Genomic DNA, 13,709 nt, shown 5'->3' with positions numbered 1-13,709 from the left:
GCTCTAGCGTAGAATTTTGTCACATTCTATCCAAAACCCTGTAACTGTCATTGAATCAAATTTAAGGTTAATTAGGGTACAGTGAATATCTTCATGATGTTGAATCTTTTAATCCAAGAGCAAGGATTGTCTTTCAATATTTTAAATTTTTTTCTGTTTACATTTTTGAAGAGCTTAAGGTTTTCTTTGTATGATTTCTACTAATATGTTGTTAACTATTTTTAGGTATTCAGATTTTACTGAAGATATAATTGAGATATTTCTTTATTATAATTTTCTTAAATGTTAGTATTTTTAAATGGGAACTCTTGCTTTTGAACAACAATTTTTTAATTAATTTAATAAATTCTTGGATTTTGTAGTCATACAATTATATTATTTGAAAAATAATGATTTCTGTTGTCACCTTCTTTCTTAACTTAATTGCATTGGCTAATAACAGTAACCAATTCTGAGTCTTTTGAATATCTTCCAAATTGGCCAGTAAATTGCCTTAACTGAATTAAATTTTATTTTAAATAGACTTTTTAGAAAGCTAATCCTGAATTTAGTTTTCCTGCAAGTAAGGGGACTATTAAACACTATTCTTCAAGAAATAAAGCCAAATGATAAGAAAATTAAAAAAAAAAAGGAATTTAAGTATTTGTTTACTACATTGATATTTTCATATTAGAGCATTATCTGTTTATCATGTTGATTTGTCACCTTGTATCTGGTCTTCAATTATGGTTGGCTTTCTAATTTAAAATTAATGTTATATAAATGTTTACCTTAGGAAAAAATTGCATACTCCATTTCTAAACTGTTTTTTTCCTAATTGATATTTGTTTAGACAGGTCATCTTGTTCTGTTGTTTCATATGTGGAAAACCTATAAAATCTTAAATGTAGTACATAATATATATGTAACTATGTAATATATAATTATGTAATAACGATAAAAATGTAATATAATGACATTAACACTAACTAACAGTTTATATAAACTTGGGTTATGATTTCCAGCCTATTTTAATGTACCTGCATCAGTTTCTTTGAAATATTTGCAGAATGGAAAACTTGGAAATAAATTTTCAGAGATAAAGAACAGTTTTCTGTGTATTTCTTTAGTAGCAGTGCTTTGGAAACATTACTGATAATACTGAAGATCATTATGAATAAGAAGTTAGGCTAATAGTGTCCATATATTATCTTAGTTAATTGATTATAAGATTCATCTTTCCGTTTTAATAAAAAAAAAAATGTGCAGTTACTTGCACCGAATTATGTAACTAGCAAGTGGCTATCTTACAAACTTATTGTAAACTTTGTTTACTTAGAATTCACTCTTATGTGTTCATGTTTATATGACAGCATTATTTTTGAAAGCTCCACTTGCCTTGGGAATCTTCAATGAAAATAAATATTTTAAAGACAGCTGTATCTAGAAAAATACATGAAAATACACTTACTACATCCTGATATATTCTAATAGTTCAGGCATCTCTGCCAGAAATTTGCCAGTGCAAATGCAGTACAATCATATTCATATTCAGAGTTTCCAAATTGTCAAACTAATTATAATCTATGTATTTTAAATGTGGTCTGTATAAATTTTGTGGAATAGAACAAGATTACGTTAAATATCACATAAAGATAGAGGTATTGATAACACTTAGAAATATTAGTCAACCAAAGCATTTTAAAATTTACTGTTATTCAACTCAGTTTTTAGCCAGTATCTACAAATTTTGCAAAACATCCAGTCTTTTGAATATTCTTTAGTTTCAGTTTTGTGGATTCTTTATAGATGGAAATAATTGCTTCTGATAGATGGAAATAATTCAAGAAAGCATTTTAGAATTTCCATCCCTAATTTTATGGATGAAAACTGATACCAAAAAGAGTAAGTGATTTTCCCAGAGGATAGTGTAATAAATGGTAAGGCCAATTTGATGCTAGAATACGTATCCTGAGAACTCTGTGGAGACAGTTTTGAGGTGATGCGGGATGTAGGCTTTAAAACCAGGCATATCCCACTCTGTGAAATATTTCATTCATTTTAAATTTGATCAGAGATTGTTCATTTTCTTGTCATTTTAGTTCCTAATACTGTTGATCTCTCTATACCTGTTCTTAAATGAATACCGTTTGACAAATACTTGATCTTTTTTCATAATATATACTAGGTAGATTGAGTGTTTTTTTTAAAGAGAGAAATAATAAAATATGGATTAGAATACTGTGACATCTGATAGTGTTTGCTTGAGCATGTTGTATGAATATAATAAAAATACAACTTCAATATTCAACCTGCATAGCAAAGCAAAACAGAGGATCTTCTAAATAGTTTCTGTTCATTTTCAGAGTATAAGGTAATTTAGAGACAGTTTAAAAAAAAAAAAAAAGAAGGAGGAAGAAAAAGAAAACTCCCACACCTCCCAACCTTGTGACTTGGTTAGTGCACACAGTTCTGGTTGAGATCTGCTGTGTGTGCTCAGTCTCCCCACAGCTTGTAAAGGCAGTTAAATATAGTCACAGTTGGGTTCTGTGGACCAGCAAATAGGAAAAGCAGGGAACGCTGGAGGCGTGTTGGAGAAATATACTTCAAAGTAATTTATTTTGACGCTTTTTAAAGGCTTCTTTGTAAATGCACTTTTAAATAGTAGTTCTGTTTCCTTGAATCCACGCAAGAGCATAAAATAGACTGGATTCAAGAGAACTGGCGTGGGAATATTTTCAGCTCCCTCACTGCTTGTGTTGGGACAGCTGCTCTGCTCTACATTGCTGGGTTCTTTTAATGGTCCTAAATTCAGGTGGCTAAAAATGCCATGCTGTGGTAGAATTTTACATAATCCTCATGTGCACATTTATTATGTGTGCCTGTTCATTGGAGTGTTGTGGTTAAATTATCCACCTATTAGGTTTCCAAACAAAAGGAAACCCATATAAATAACCCAATATTTTCCAGCAGTTTGGCTAAAAAAATAAAAAGATAACATCTTGTTCCTCTTACCTCCATTTTAAAATTTAACAATTTTAATTATTTTGTAGTGCTGGGGATTGAAGCCAGGGCTTCATGCATGCTAAGCACATGATCTGTTGCTGAGCTACAATTTCAGTACCTTTTCCTCTGTTTTGATAAAATCAACTAAACTGATTATCTTTTCAAACCAAACAACTGGCTTGTCAATGATTTTTTTCCTCAGTAAATAAGAAAATAATAATTTACCTTTTCTTTCATAGTTAATTATTCTAAGATAAAGCCATTAACCACCTTAAACTGTCTGAGGTGACTTTGGGCAAGCAAAAGGATAGCTTCATTTTTTTCCCTTTTCTTCTGTATTTCATATTACCAAGATTTTGGTTTCCTCATTGATGATGTAATTAGATCTTATTGATCTCGAGGGCCCTCTCCAAGTCTAACTCATAGTGATGGATGATAGTGCCCAGGAGCCCAGCGTATTCATGGACCTCAGGGGTGGCATCTTGAGTGTGGAGCTGCTTGTGTTTCAGTATAGGCCAAGAGAGCATTCTCTCCTCTGTTTCTACTGTATGCTTGCATGTCTATCAATGCTACTCATATGGATTAACTCAGATTTGGTGTTTTAGCTCCCTAAACTCCACCTCTTTCATACAGCTGATGCAACCCACCAGGGTGTGATAACAGGTTTTGGACAACCCCTGCTGTCAACACTAGTAGCTTAGCTGAGAACAGAAATCCAGATAGGGAGGATTCTTTTAAGTCTTATATTTATACTTTGCCTCCCTACTTAGGACTTCGAAGTACATGTTGAATTACTGAATAGATCCATTAACTGGAGGTTTTCACACTACAAATCTGAATTTACCACATTCGGCTTAGTCACACTAGCATTTAATTTATTTTGGATCAGCCCCTCTAGCAAGGAACTTAAGGTTTTACTACTCTAAAAATGCTTTTGAAAAGTTATTTACCCTCTTGCTCACTCAACATCTGACAAAAATGTGAAAGTGCTTCCAGGAATAGTAAAAGTGTGTTTCCAAACACTGGACTGAAACAGAGAGTTCAGTTCTATGGTAGGGGTGCCCTACTTTGAGAATGTCTGGAATACAACAACCTTTATAGAGGATTTTACACAGGATTCTTTTAAGTAAGGAATACTCCTAACATATTTCAACTGTGAGTCAATATGTAAATATTTTGTTAAGACAACTTGTCAGCAACACATCTATTTCATTATGCATAAAATGTAACTACTTTTGATTTCTAAGTTGCTGAATTATCTAATATGCTCAGGGGAATTGTGCTAAGTTTAAGCATTTATTAGACTTGGATACATTTTAATATTCTTTTGGAGAATCTTAGAGAAAAGTCCTATGTTTTGTAGCATGATCTGCTTTGTAAGGATCTCATGGAGAAACAGAACCCTAACAAAAGTATGATTGTTGCTGTTGTCACTTGATGAATAGTAATGGTGTATGAGCTGGGAGGGGAGGGACAAATTGATAAACGTAGGGAATCCAGAATAATGATCTGGGAATGATGCAGTGGTTTCCAATGTCTTAACACCAGGCTAGAGATAATTAATGCCAAGGTTTTAAAATTATAGCAGTCTGATGTCTAGGTCTTTCTTCCCCATTTGGAATATTATCAAAATATACTTTTGGACCAAGTCACTGGAAACTTAAGTTCAGAGTCTCAAGCATCTCATCTGGGCTAGCAACCAATGTCACGTACCACTAAAATTAGGGACTCTGAACATGTGTATGTGAGTGAGGGGAAGCTGGTATTGGTTTTCTACTCTTGGCAGAGTCTGCCGTGTTAGAGGTTTAAATGATTACCATTTTGATTATCTTTATGATTCATTTCAGACCATCACTTTGGCCAACTGGTAACTTTTTTGTTAGATTTCATCAAAACCAGTTTTCTGAATAGAGCTATTTTTATCTTCATTCCAAAATACTGCCTTTGGCTCTAAAATATCATTAAGAAAGTAGTCATCTTAAGGTTAAGAAGAAACTGGATAAGTGTAGGTCAAGTGGGACTCTCATTTTCTTTTGCCTTTAGTTCCAGTGTCAGTTAATGGTATGCTGGGTCAGCAACTTGCACTTGGAGTCTTCATACTCAGACATTATAACCTTTACCAAGAAGCTGTCTTTTCTCTTCTCTAGTAACTAAGTTCCTTTACATCTTCAAAAGGTTGGCTTAGAATTCATCTTTCAGAATGCTTTCTTGGCAGATTTTACCTGAGAGTTAACTCTATTTCTGAGTTCCACATTGGGATAAAAGAACTACTTTATACACAGCACAATAGTGGAAGGCATTTTGAGGAACGCAGACAGTTTATCAGACTCTTGCAGGAGCCTGTGGTTTAGTTGAAGAACCAAGAAATCCAGCATCCATATTATAAAGGCACTTGAGGTGGAGGATTTGTCAAAACTGTGTTTGATTGTGTAGGAATGTAGAACAAGGAAAGAAGTAAATTATAGTAGATATGTAAAGGAGCCATGAAGTTTGATCTTCTTAGATATTATTATAAAAATGCAGAGCTTTAGCGCTTCAGCTGCCATTAGAGATTATGTAATTTAAATTCCAGTCTTACATAACCAGAGGTTGTTACTGGATTTGTTCGTATGAATATTCTGTTATTTTCAGAAACTCAAACTGCTCAATAGTAGGTATCATGTTTTCTTCTTCATGTCTCATAACTGATGATGTTGTCCATCTTTTATATATTGTCATCACCCTCCTTGAGGAGCTTTACCTTTATGTTTCTTGAGGCTGTATCCTACATCTTATGTCAATGCTGGAAAATAGTTGACTAGTATCTTGCAAAGTGATTTTACCAATTTATAGTCCCACCAGCAATATACAATCAAATATCTTGCTTGCACATTTTTTATTTTGGTAGATGTTTAAACTTTGGCTAATCTAGTGGGTGTAAAATGTTTTCTCATGGTGGTTGTAATTTGCATTTCTGTGATTGCTAACAAAAATGAGTATATTAATTCAGTTTCTCTTGCTATAACAAAATACAAGAAGCTTGATATTTATAAGCAAAGAAAGTGTATTTAGCTCATAGTTTTGGAGGCTGAAAGTTCAGGACATATAGCCTTATTTGTTTGGCCTCAGATGAAGACTCCCTTGACTTTGTCACAACATGAAGGAAAAATAGAAGGAGAACTGGATGCATGTGGAAGAGGCCAAGCATGTGGGATAGTCTTGCTGCATAACAACCTGTGCTTGAAGGTTGTGTTAAGTCACTCTGTGCAACCAGTGTTAATCCCTTCCAAAGGCAGCACTCCCAATAACTTAACCCCTTTCCACCAGTCCCCCTCACTCTTAAAGGTCAGCCACTTCTCAACATAGTCACACTAAGGACCAAGTTTCTGGTTTGTGAATCCTTGGGAGTCACACTAATATCCAAACCAAAGCACTGAACATCTTTGTTTTCTTTTTCTCTTTAAATGTGGATTGAACTCAGAATATCATGCATGCTAGGGAAGCACTCTACCACTGAGTTGCACCCCTGGTTCAGAATATCTTTCTTATGATTACTGGCAGTTTGTGTTTCATCTTCTAAAACATACCTGCTATGTACGTATAAGTATTTCTTTTGGGCTGTTTTTAAAATGTTTTTATTCATTATAGTCATAAATATTGTGGTTCATTTTGATGTACTCGTAGATGCATGGAATATAATTTGCTCCATTTCAGTTCCCAGTACTTCCTCTTTCCTCCTCTTCTTCCCCCCCTTTCTTCTCCCTCTACTTCACTGGTCTTTCTTCTATTTATTTATAGTTTTTTTTTAAATGGGTGCTTTATATATTACATAAATGTGAAATTCACTGTGGTATATTCATATATGTACATAGTAAAAGAGGGCAGCAGGGGAAATCACATGAAAATAGAACAGAGATCAGTGGAGTAGAGTGAGGAAATAGAGGAAGAGGGAAGAGGGATGGGGAAAAGGAGAAATGGTGGAATGAAATGGATTTGTTTTTAAAAATGATATTTGGGACTTCCATAACTGTTATGGGTACTAAATGTATCTGTTGTGTATGTACTTAGACTATACTCAGTAAATCCTTGAGAAATTGAGCTGAAATGCAGACCTTTTCATACTAATTATCATTATACAGCTAACTGAAAGTTGATAATTCTTGCCCTCCCCCTTTGAGTCCTGGTGCTTGCCCTCATCTTTCTCTCTGTTTGCTGTGTTCTCTCTCCCAGGACCCTTGCTCCATAACATCAAGACACTTGAGCTAAGTTGGCTGGCCAGGGTGCCTTTCCATAGGCCATTCCCTTTTCTTGGAAAGACCTTCTGCCTCCCACTTTTGCTTTAGTACTCCATTCAAATGCCAACTTCTTTATGGATCCTTTTCTGTTCTTTCATGTGTTCACTGTGGCCCCACTTGACTGAACTTTGTGCCTACTCTAATGTCATACCATCTGTGTTCTGGGAACCCAGCAGGCACAGTTGTTTAATGCTTGAATTCAAATAGTTTGGTGTGTTGTGTATGTTCTCTGTGTGTTTTTCTTTATACTCTGGTATTTTAAAAACTTTTCTGCCTGAGAAGAGACTGTCTTGCCTAAAACAAGCCACTTAGAAGGGCTCAGCTGGAGTATATCTTTGGTATGAAATTAACCAGTTCAAAGCCATGCTCTTTTGTCTGCTTTTTTCACCCCATGAGGCCATATTCCTCTGCCTTGATCTGTAGATACTACTCTGTATCAATAGATAACTACCCTAAGGGCTCTGAGCTCACCACAGGTATTCATACTCGCTGGTCCTAAGCTGTTCACCATGCCTACTTATCCCTTCTGGAAACCCCAGTTAAGGCTCTGTTCTGGACTGTCCACTCTCTGCTCTCCCTTTTGCCTCTGGTCACCTGCAGCCTCCTCTTCTTTAGGACCTGGGAAGATAATAAACCTTGTTTTTCTGGGCCTCTCCTGCATCTCCTCTTGTGGCCACACTTGACTGACCATTACCTATAAGAACACAAAGCATCTGGTTTCACAGCCTCACTTTGCCTCTTTGTAGCTGACTTTACCTCCTGAAGACTCCTGTTCCTCATCCTTAGAACTAGAATAATTATGAGATGCTACCTGTGAGGTCATCTGAAGATTAATGCTTATAGGACATTTTAGCCAATGCTGTCTGGGATAAATATCACCTGTTCATTTGATGTTACTGCTGCTGTTAGTATGTCTGTTGGTGGACATGCCTCTCATCCTGCACGGCACCTAGAACACCAGCTGACTGGGTGTGACACGTAAGTGAACAAGTGAATGAAAAATATACAATGGCAGGGAATAACTGGAGCCTGGAAATCTGAGATCAAGGTTGGGCAGATTTGGTCTGAGGCAGTGAGGGAGAGTCTATTCCAGTCCTTTCTCATAGCTTCTGGAGGTTTGCTGGCAATCTGGGATTCCTTGGCTTTTGAAACATGCTCCCAATTTCTGCCTTCATCTTCACTTGCATTCTCAGTGTCCAAATTTTCCCTTTTTATAAGTATACCAGTCATATTGGATTAGAGGCCCACCTCACTCCAGCATGATCTCATCTTAACTAATTTTATCTGCAACAACCCTATTTCCAAATAAGGTCATGTCCTGAATTAGGTACTAGGGGGTTAGGATCTCAGCATATAAACTTAGAAAAATTCAACTTAAAGAGGTTCGTTCTGTCTCTCTCCTCTCTCCTCTCTCTCTTTTTTCTCTCTCTCTTTCTCTTTCTATCTCCCCCCCCCCTCTCTCTTTCTCTCTCTCTCTTTTTAAAATATCCCCTTCTAATATGAGGGTGGACCTACTCTCCTTTGTCTTAAGGCCTACGGTTGAAAACATAAAATTGAAACTGGCTTGTAGTAAACGTGCAGTAAAATTTAGATAATAAGTTCTTTGTTCAAGTGCCATACTTTACCTCCACCTTATAAGCAAATACAAATGCCTATTGTTGGGCATTAACCTATTAGACAGTTGCTGCCAAATGGATATTAGTAGCCTGAAACGAGTGGGACTCAAACTTATGCTGTAGGAGGGGAATTGGTGAGGGAGAAGAAGACAAGACTCTAGGGGTGGGAAAAAGAAAGAGAGAAAGAAGTGAGAGACAGAATGTGAATGAGGGAGCACACACAACCACAACGAAACCCAGACTTCCTGGCATGTCATTAGTGTTTGCAGAAGGTGCAGAGCCAGCAGCCTTGGAGACTATGGTACCACAGTGTGTGGCTGCTGGCCCTTTGTGGTCAGAAGCCAAGTATTTAGAAAGTGGCTTCCAGCCTAACTGGTCATTCTTCCTTTCCATCCTGTGGCTTCCCAAGTCAGGGGACTTATTGTCAATGCAAATAAACAGTTTTTGCATGGGGTTATTTCCCCCTCCCTCTGTACTGCTCCCTACTCAGAATCCACATTCTGCTACAGGGCAGTGTTAGCAGTTGTATGAAAGGCTGAGATTGAGCTTGTGGGTACCCTTTGTAGGCTACCAGGCATTCTAGTGGGTAGTTCCTATGGTACACAGATTTTTCAATATTTTGAAGTTCACCCTTAGTTTAACACCGTTTTTTTTTTTTTTTAAATTCAGTTATTATTCTGGTTTTGCTTGTGGGTATTACAAACAGGTGCCAGTTAGTTCAGGTAATGGAATCTTGGAGTTGGAGGAAGTTTATCAGTTGTCAGGACCACCTCTCTACTTAGGGTGGGTTTTCTTTTCCTATGTCACTAGTGACTTGTCTTCCACACTCCACAGAATATCCAGATACACAAGGGCTGCTCTGCCAAGCCTGTGGACAGCTCCTTGTTGACCCATCATGCTCCCCTTGACTCTTCACTTTTGGCTTTTGTCGAACCTTCCTCTTTCTTTTTTTCTGTTACATTTCAGCCCTTCACTTATTTAGAGATATTGCTATTTTGTTTCCCCTTTGAATATTATTCTCTAGGAGCAACACTTCTTTCCTGTCATTTCTCACTTGTCACCCTGAAGCCTCTTCAGTTTGTCAGAGTCCTTCAGACTTGTAGAACTTCCTCGAGGCAGTGGTTACACTGGGCTTGGGAGCAGCACTGTTGGCTGAGGTGGCTAGGTCAGATGCTCATGTTGCATATCCCACAGCAGTACCTTCTGCCCCTTTGAAGGCATCCCAAATCCAGGGTCACAGGGCTTTGTCTTGGATGGTGAACCTTCTGCAACATTTCTTAAAAACCTTCTTTAATGGGTCTGCATTGTTGTGAATAGAGTTCAGACTTATTAACCTGAATTGCATGCTTTCTGGAATGTACATTGGGTTAGGATTTCCCACACTTTGTTAGAGGAATACTAGGGACTAGGTCTGCCAGATGCTAACAGGTGCTAGCTTGGGAATTCTGTCATTAAATAAATTTAGAAGGGACTAGGAATATAGCTTATATACCATAGAGCTTGCTTCATATACCATAGAGCTTGCTTAGCACTTAGTGAGGCCCTTGGTTCAATCCCCAGCAACTGCCCCCTTAAAAAAAATGGAAATCACTCCACTATATTCTCCACTTACTGATTTGCTAGGCACCTTTGTATAAAATTGTATTTTTAAAATTTTATTTGAAACAAGATCTCACTGTGTTGTCCGATGGGTCTCAAATTTACAATCTTCCTGCCTCAGCCTCCCAAGTAGCTGGGATTATAGGTATACATCCTTGTACCCAGCTTAAATATAGGATTTGAAAAGTTCATAGTAACGGTATTAGTTTCCTGTGACTGCTGTAACAAATCATTGGAAATGGAATGGATTTATCATCTCACAGCCTGGAAGTCTAAAGTCAAGGTGTAGGTCAGCAGGCCCAAACTTCCTCAGAGACTCTAGGGCTATCTCTGTTCCTTCTTTTTTTCAGCTCCTTTTCCAAAGGATCCTTTGATTTGTGGCCTCATTGCAATCTCTGCTTCCCTCTGTCTGTGGAATCCCACCACCTCTCTCTTATAAGAATGTCTGAGATGACATTATCCAGGTATTCTGGATAATCTTTCCTGAATTTAACTCAGGAAATCTTTTCTTAATTTAATCACATCTGCCAAGACTATTTTTCCATATGTGCTAACAGTCACAGTTTCCAGTGATTGGGACTTGGCCATATCTCAGGGGACCATTTAGTTTGCTGTAGTCACTAAAAAGCTGATCACTGTAATCTGTTTATGACTGACTGACTCTCTGCTCACAGTTCACATACGTGCTCCTGCCTGCCCTCAGCTGCTTATCCTGGTCCTCTGTGATATTTGTCTATGACTATTCAGTTCATGTCTTTTCTCCTTTTCTACCATGTTTTCCTAAGGGGCCTGGCCTTCTTTTAATTACCAAGTCATTTAATTCATGTTTTTAAACACACTGTGCACCTCTTGTCCCATCTGTCATTAAACTTTTTGTCCTTGTTGAAGTTTTTACAGTTTGAAATAATGAGGAGGAGTCTCTTAGGTCACACTGGGCATAAATCTTGGTTTCACAGTTAAGGATTGGATGACTTTGGACAAGTCACATATTCCTTTTGCCTCAGTTTCATTGTCTGTGACATGGGGATAATTATAGTAAATATTTGGAGAGCATTTAAAGTTGTAAGAATTATATAGGTGGTTCATATAAACATTTGAGATCAGAGCCTACCACTACGTTGTCTAAACATGGTAGCCATGAGCCACATGTGGTTTTCAAATAATTAAAATGTGGCTGCCACAGGTGAGGTACTGAATTTTTAAAACAGAAGCAATGAAAAAATATATTTCTATTAAAATCGTAACTTTCTTGTTTTGGAAGACTATATTAGCCTTTAGTATATTTCATACATAAACACTGTACTGATCTTTTTTATGTTAAATGAGTTATTCGTGTTGGTATTAACTAATCTGAGTACATATTTTTCCATATTCTAACATTGTGGTGTGTTTATTTGGACATTTTATGCATATAACGTAAGTTATAATGAGCATGAACATTATCATTGGCAATTAAATTGAAATGTTTATTTATTTTAGTTAAAATAATTATGAACAAATTTTTAAATTTAAAACTCAGTTGTACTACTTTAGCTGAAGAATTGAGTGTTAAATGCAGAAACTGGCACTGTGATGAGAGCAGTGAGAACAGAAAGAGACTATGGATTTCATAGCATTTATAATTTGCTATGCTGGAGCAAAAGAGAAAACCTATGTGAAAAAATAATTGAAAGAAAATAAGGTGGGAAATATTAAGAATTTCAATAAATTCATAGTGAATTTGATTAGAAGTTTCCTCTCAAAGACCAAAAAGGAAATTTGCTTGAAATTAGCATTTAATGCTCAACAAATTTTAAACAAAACTTGTTATTTTGGCTACCTAGAAAATGGCTTGAATTCATGTACTAAATAAGGGACCATTTTTAGGTGCAGAGATGCCCCCCCCAAAAAAACATATATAGATTGCTAAAATTTTAGTGGAACATTATGAGAAAAGACAAAAGTACAATAAAGAAAAACTTCTTAACTATCTTTAATTAAATCTTTCATTGGCTGTAGACTGTGAGACCTTTCTAACCATATAAACCATCAGTTTATTTGAAATGAAAAAAATTTCAAGTACTTTTTTTAAAAAGATTTAGATAAGTTGTATGATACATGAATCACTGTCTAGTTAATACTTTAGATACCCTTTATTTCAAAGACTTAAAAACTATCAAAAAGTTGGTTATGTTGTATGTACCTATAATTCCAGGAGCTCAGGAGGCTGAGGCAGGAGGATCACTAAGGAGTTCAAAGTCAGTGTTAGCAACTTAGGGAGGCCCTAAGCATGTAGCAAGACTCTGTCTCAAAATAAAATATAAAAAGAACTGGGGATGTGGCTCAGTGGTTAAAGAGTCCTTGGGTTCAATCCTTGGTACAAACAAAACAAAACCCCCAAAACAAACAACAAAGAATCACCTTATAAAGAAATGTTATAAATTTGTGGCTCAGAATGTTAGAATCATGAAATTCACTCTGAAAAATAAGAGACCCAGAATAGTTAAAGCAATCCTTAGCAGGATGAGTGAAGCAGGTGGCATCTCTAGACCTTAGACTATACTACAGAACAATAGTAATAAAAAACAGCATGGTATTGGCACCAAAATAGACTAGTAGACCAGTGGTACAGAATAGAGGACACAGAGACTAACTCACAAAATTACAATTATCTTATATTAGACAAAGGTGCCAAAAACATGCATTTTCAAAAAAAAAATAGCATCTTCAATAAATGGTGCTGGGAAAACTGGAAATTCATATGCAAGAAAATGAAATTAAACCCCTATTTCTCACCATACACAAGACTTAACTCAAAGTGAATCAAGGACCTAGGAATTAAACCAGAAATTCTCTAATAGAAGAGAAAGTAGGCCCTAATCTTCATCATGTGGGATTAGGCCCCAACTTCCTTAATAAGATACCTATAGTGCAAGAATTAAAACCAAGAATCAATAAATGGGATGCGCTTAAACTAAAAAGTTTCTTCTCAGCAAAAGAAACAATCTATGAGGTGAACAGAGCCTACATCCTGGGAGCAAATTTTTACCCCTCACACATCAGATAGAACAGTAATCTCTAGGGTATATAAAGAACTCAAAAAGCTAAGCACCAAAAACACATAACCCAATCAATAAATGGGATAAGGACCTGAACAGACACACTTCTCAGAAGATGATATTCAATCAATCAACAAATATATGAAAAAATGTTCATCATCTCTAGCAATTAGAGAAATGCAAATCAAAACTACTCT

At 36.3% G+C, this 13,709-nt stretch overlaps 1 protein-coding gene and 1 pseudogene across 1 annotated transcript in view; one reads left to right on the top strand and one right to left on the bottom strand.

Moving 5' to 3' along the window:
• Nucleotides 1-8,489, bottom strand: part of LOC114107408 (grpE protein homolog 2, mitochondrial-like) — a 31,593-nt pseudogene extending 23,104 nt beyond the window's left edge.
• Gmds (GDP-mannose 4,6-dehydratase) overlaps nt 1-13,709 on the top strand; it is a 625,359-nt gene that overhangs the window by 87,370 nt on the left and 524,280 nt on the right. The gene's annotated exons all lie outside the window — the stretch shown is intronic.

Source organism: Marmota flaviventris, chromosome 6 (genome assembly GCF_047511675.1).
Source record: "Marmota flaviventris isolate mMarFla1 chromosome 6, mMarFla1.hap1, whole genome shotgun sequence".
Taxonomy (NCBI): domain Eukaryota; kingdom Metazoa; phylum Chordata; class Mammalia; order Rodentia; family Sciuridae; genus Marmota; species Marmota flaviventris.
This window is presented reverse-complemented; position numbering and strand designations above follow the sequence as displayed.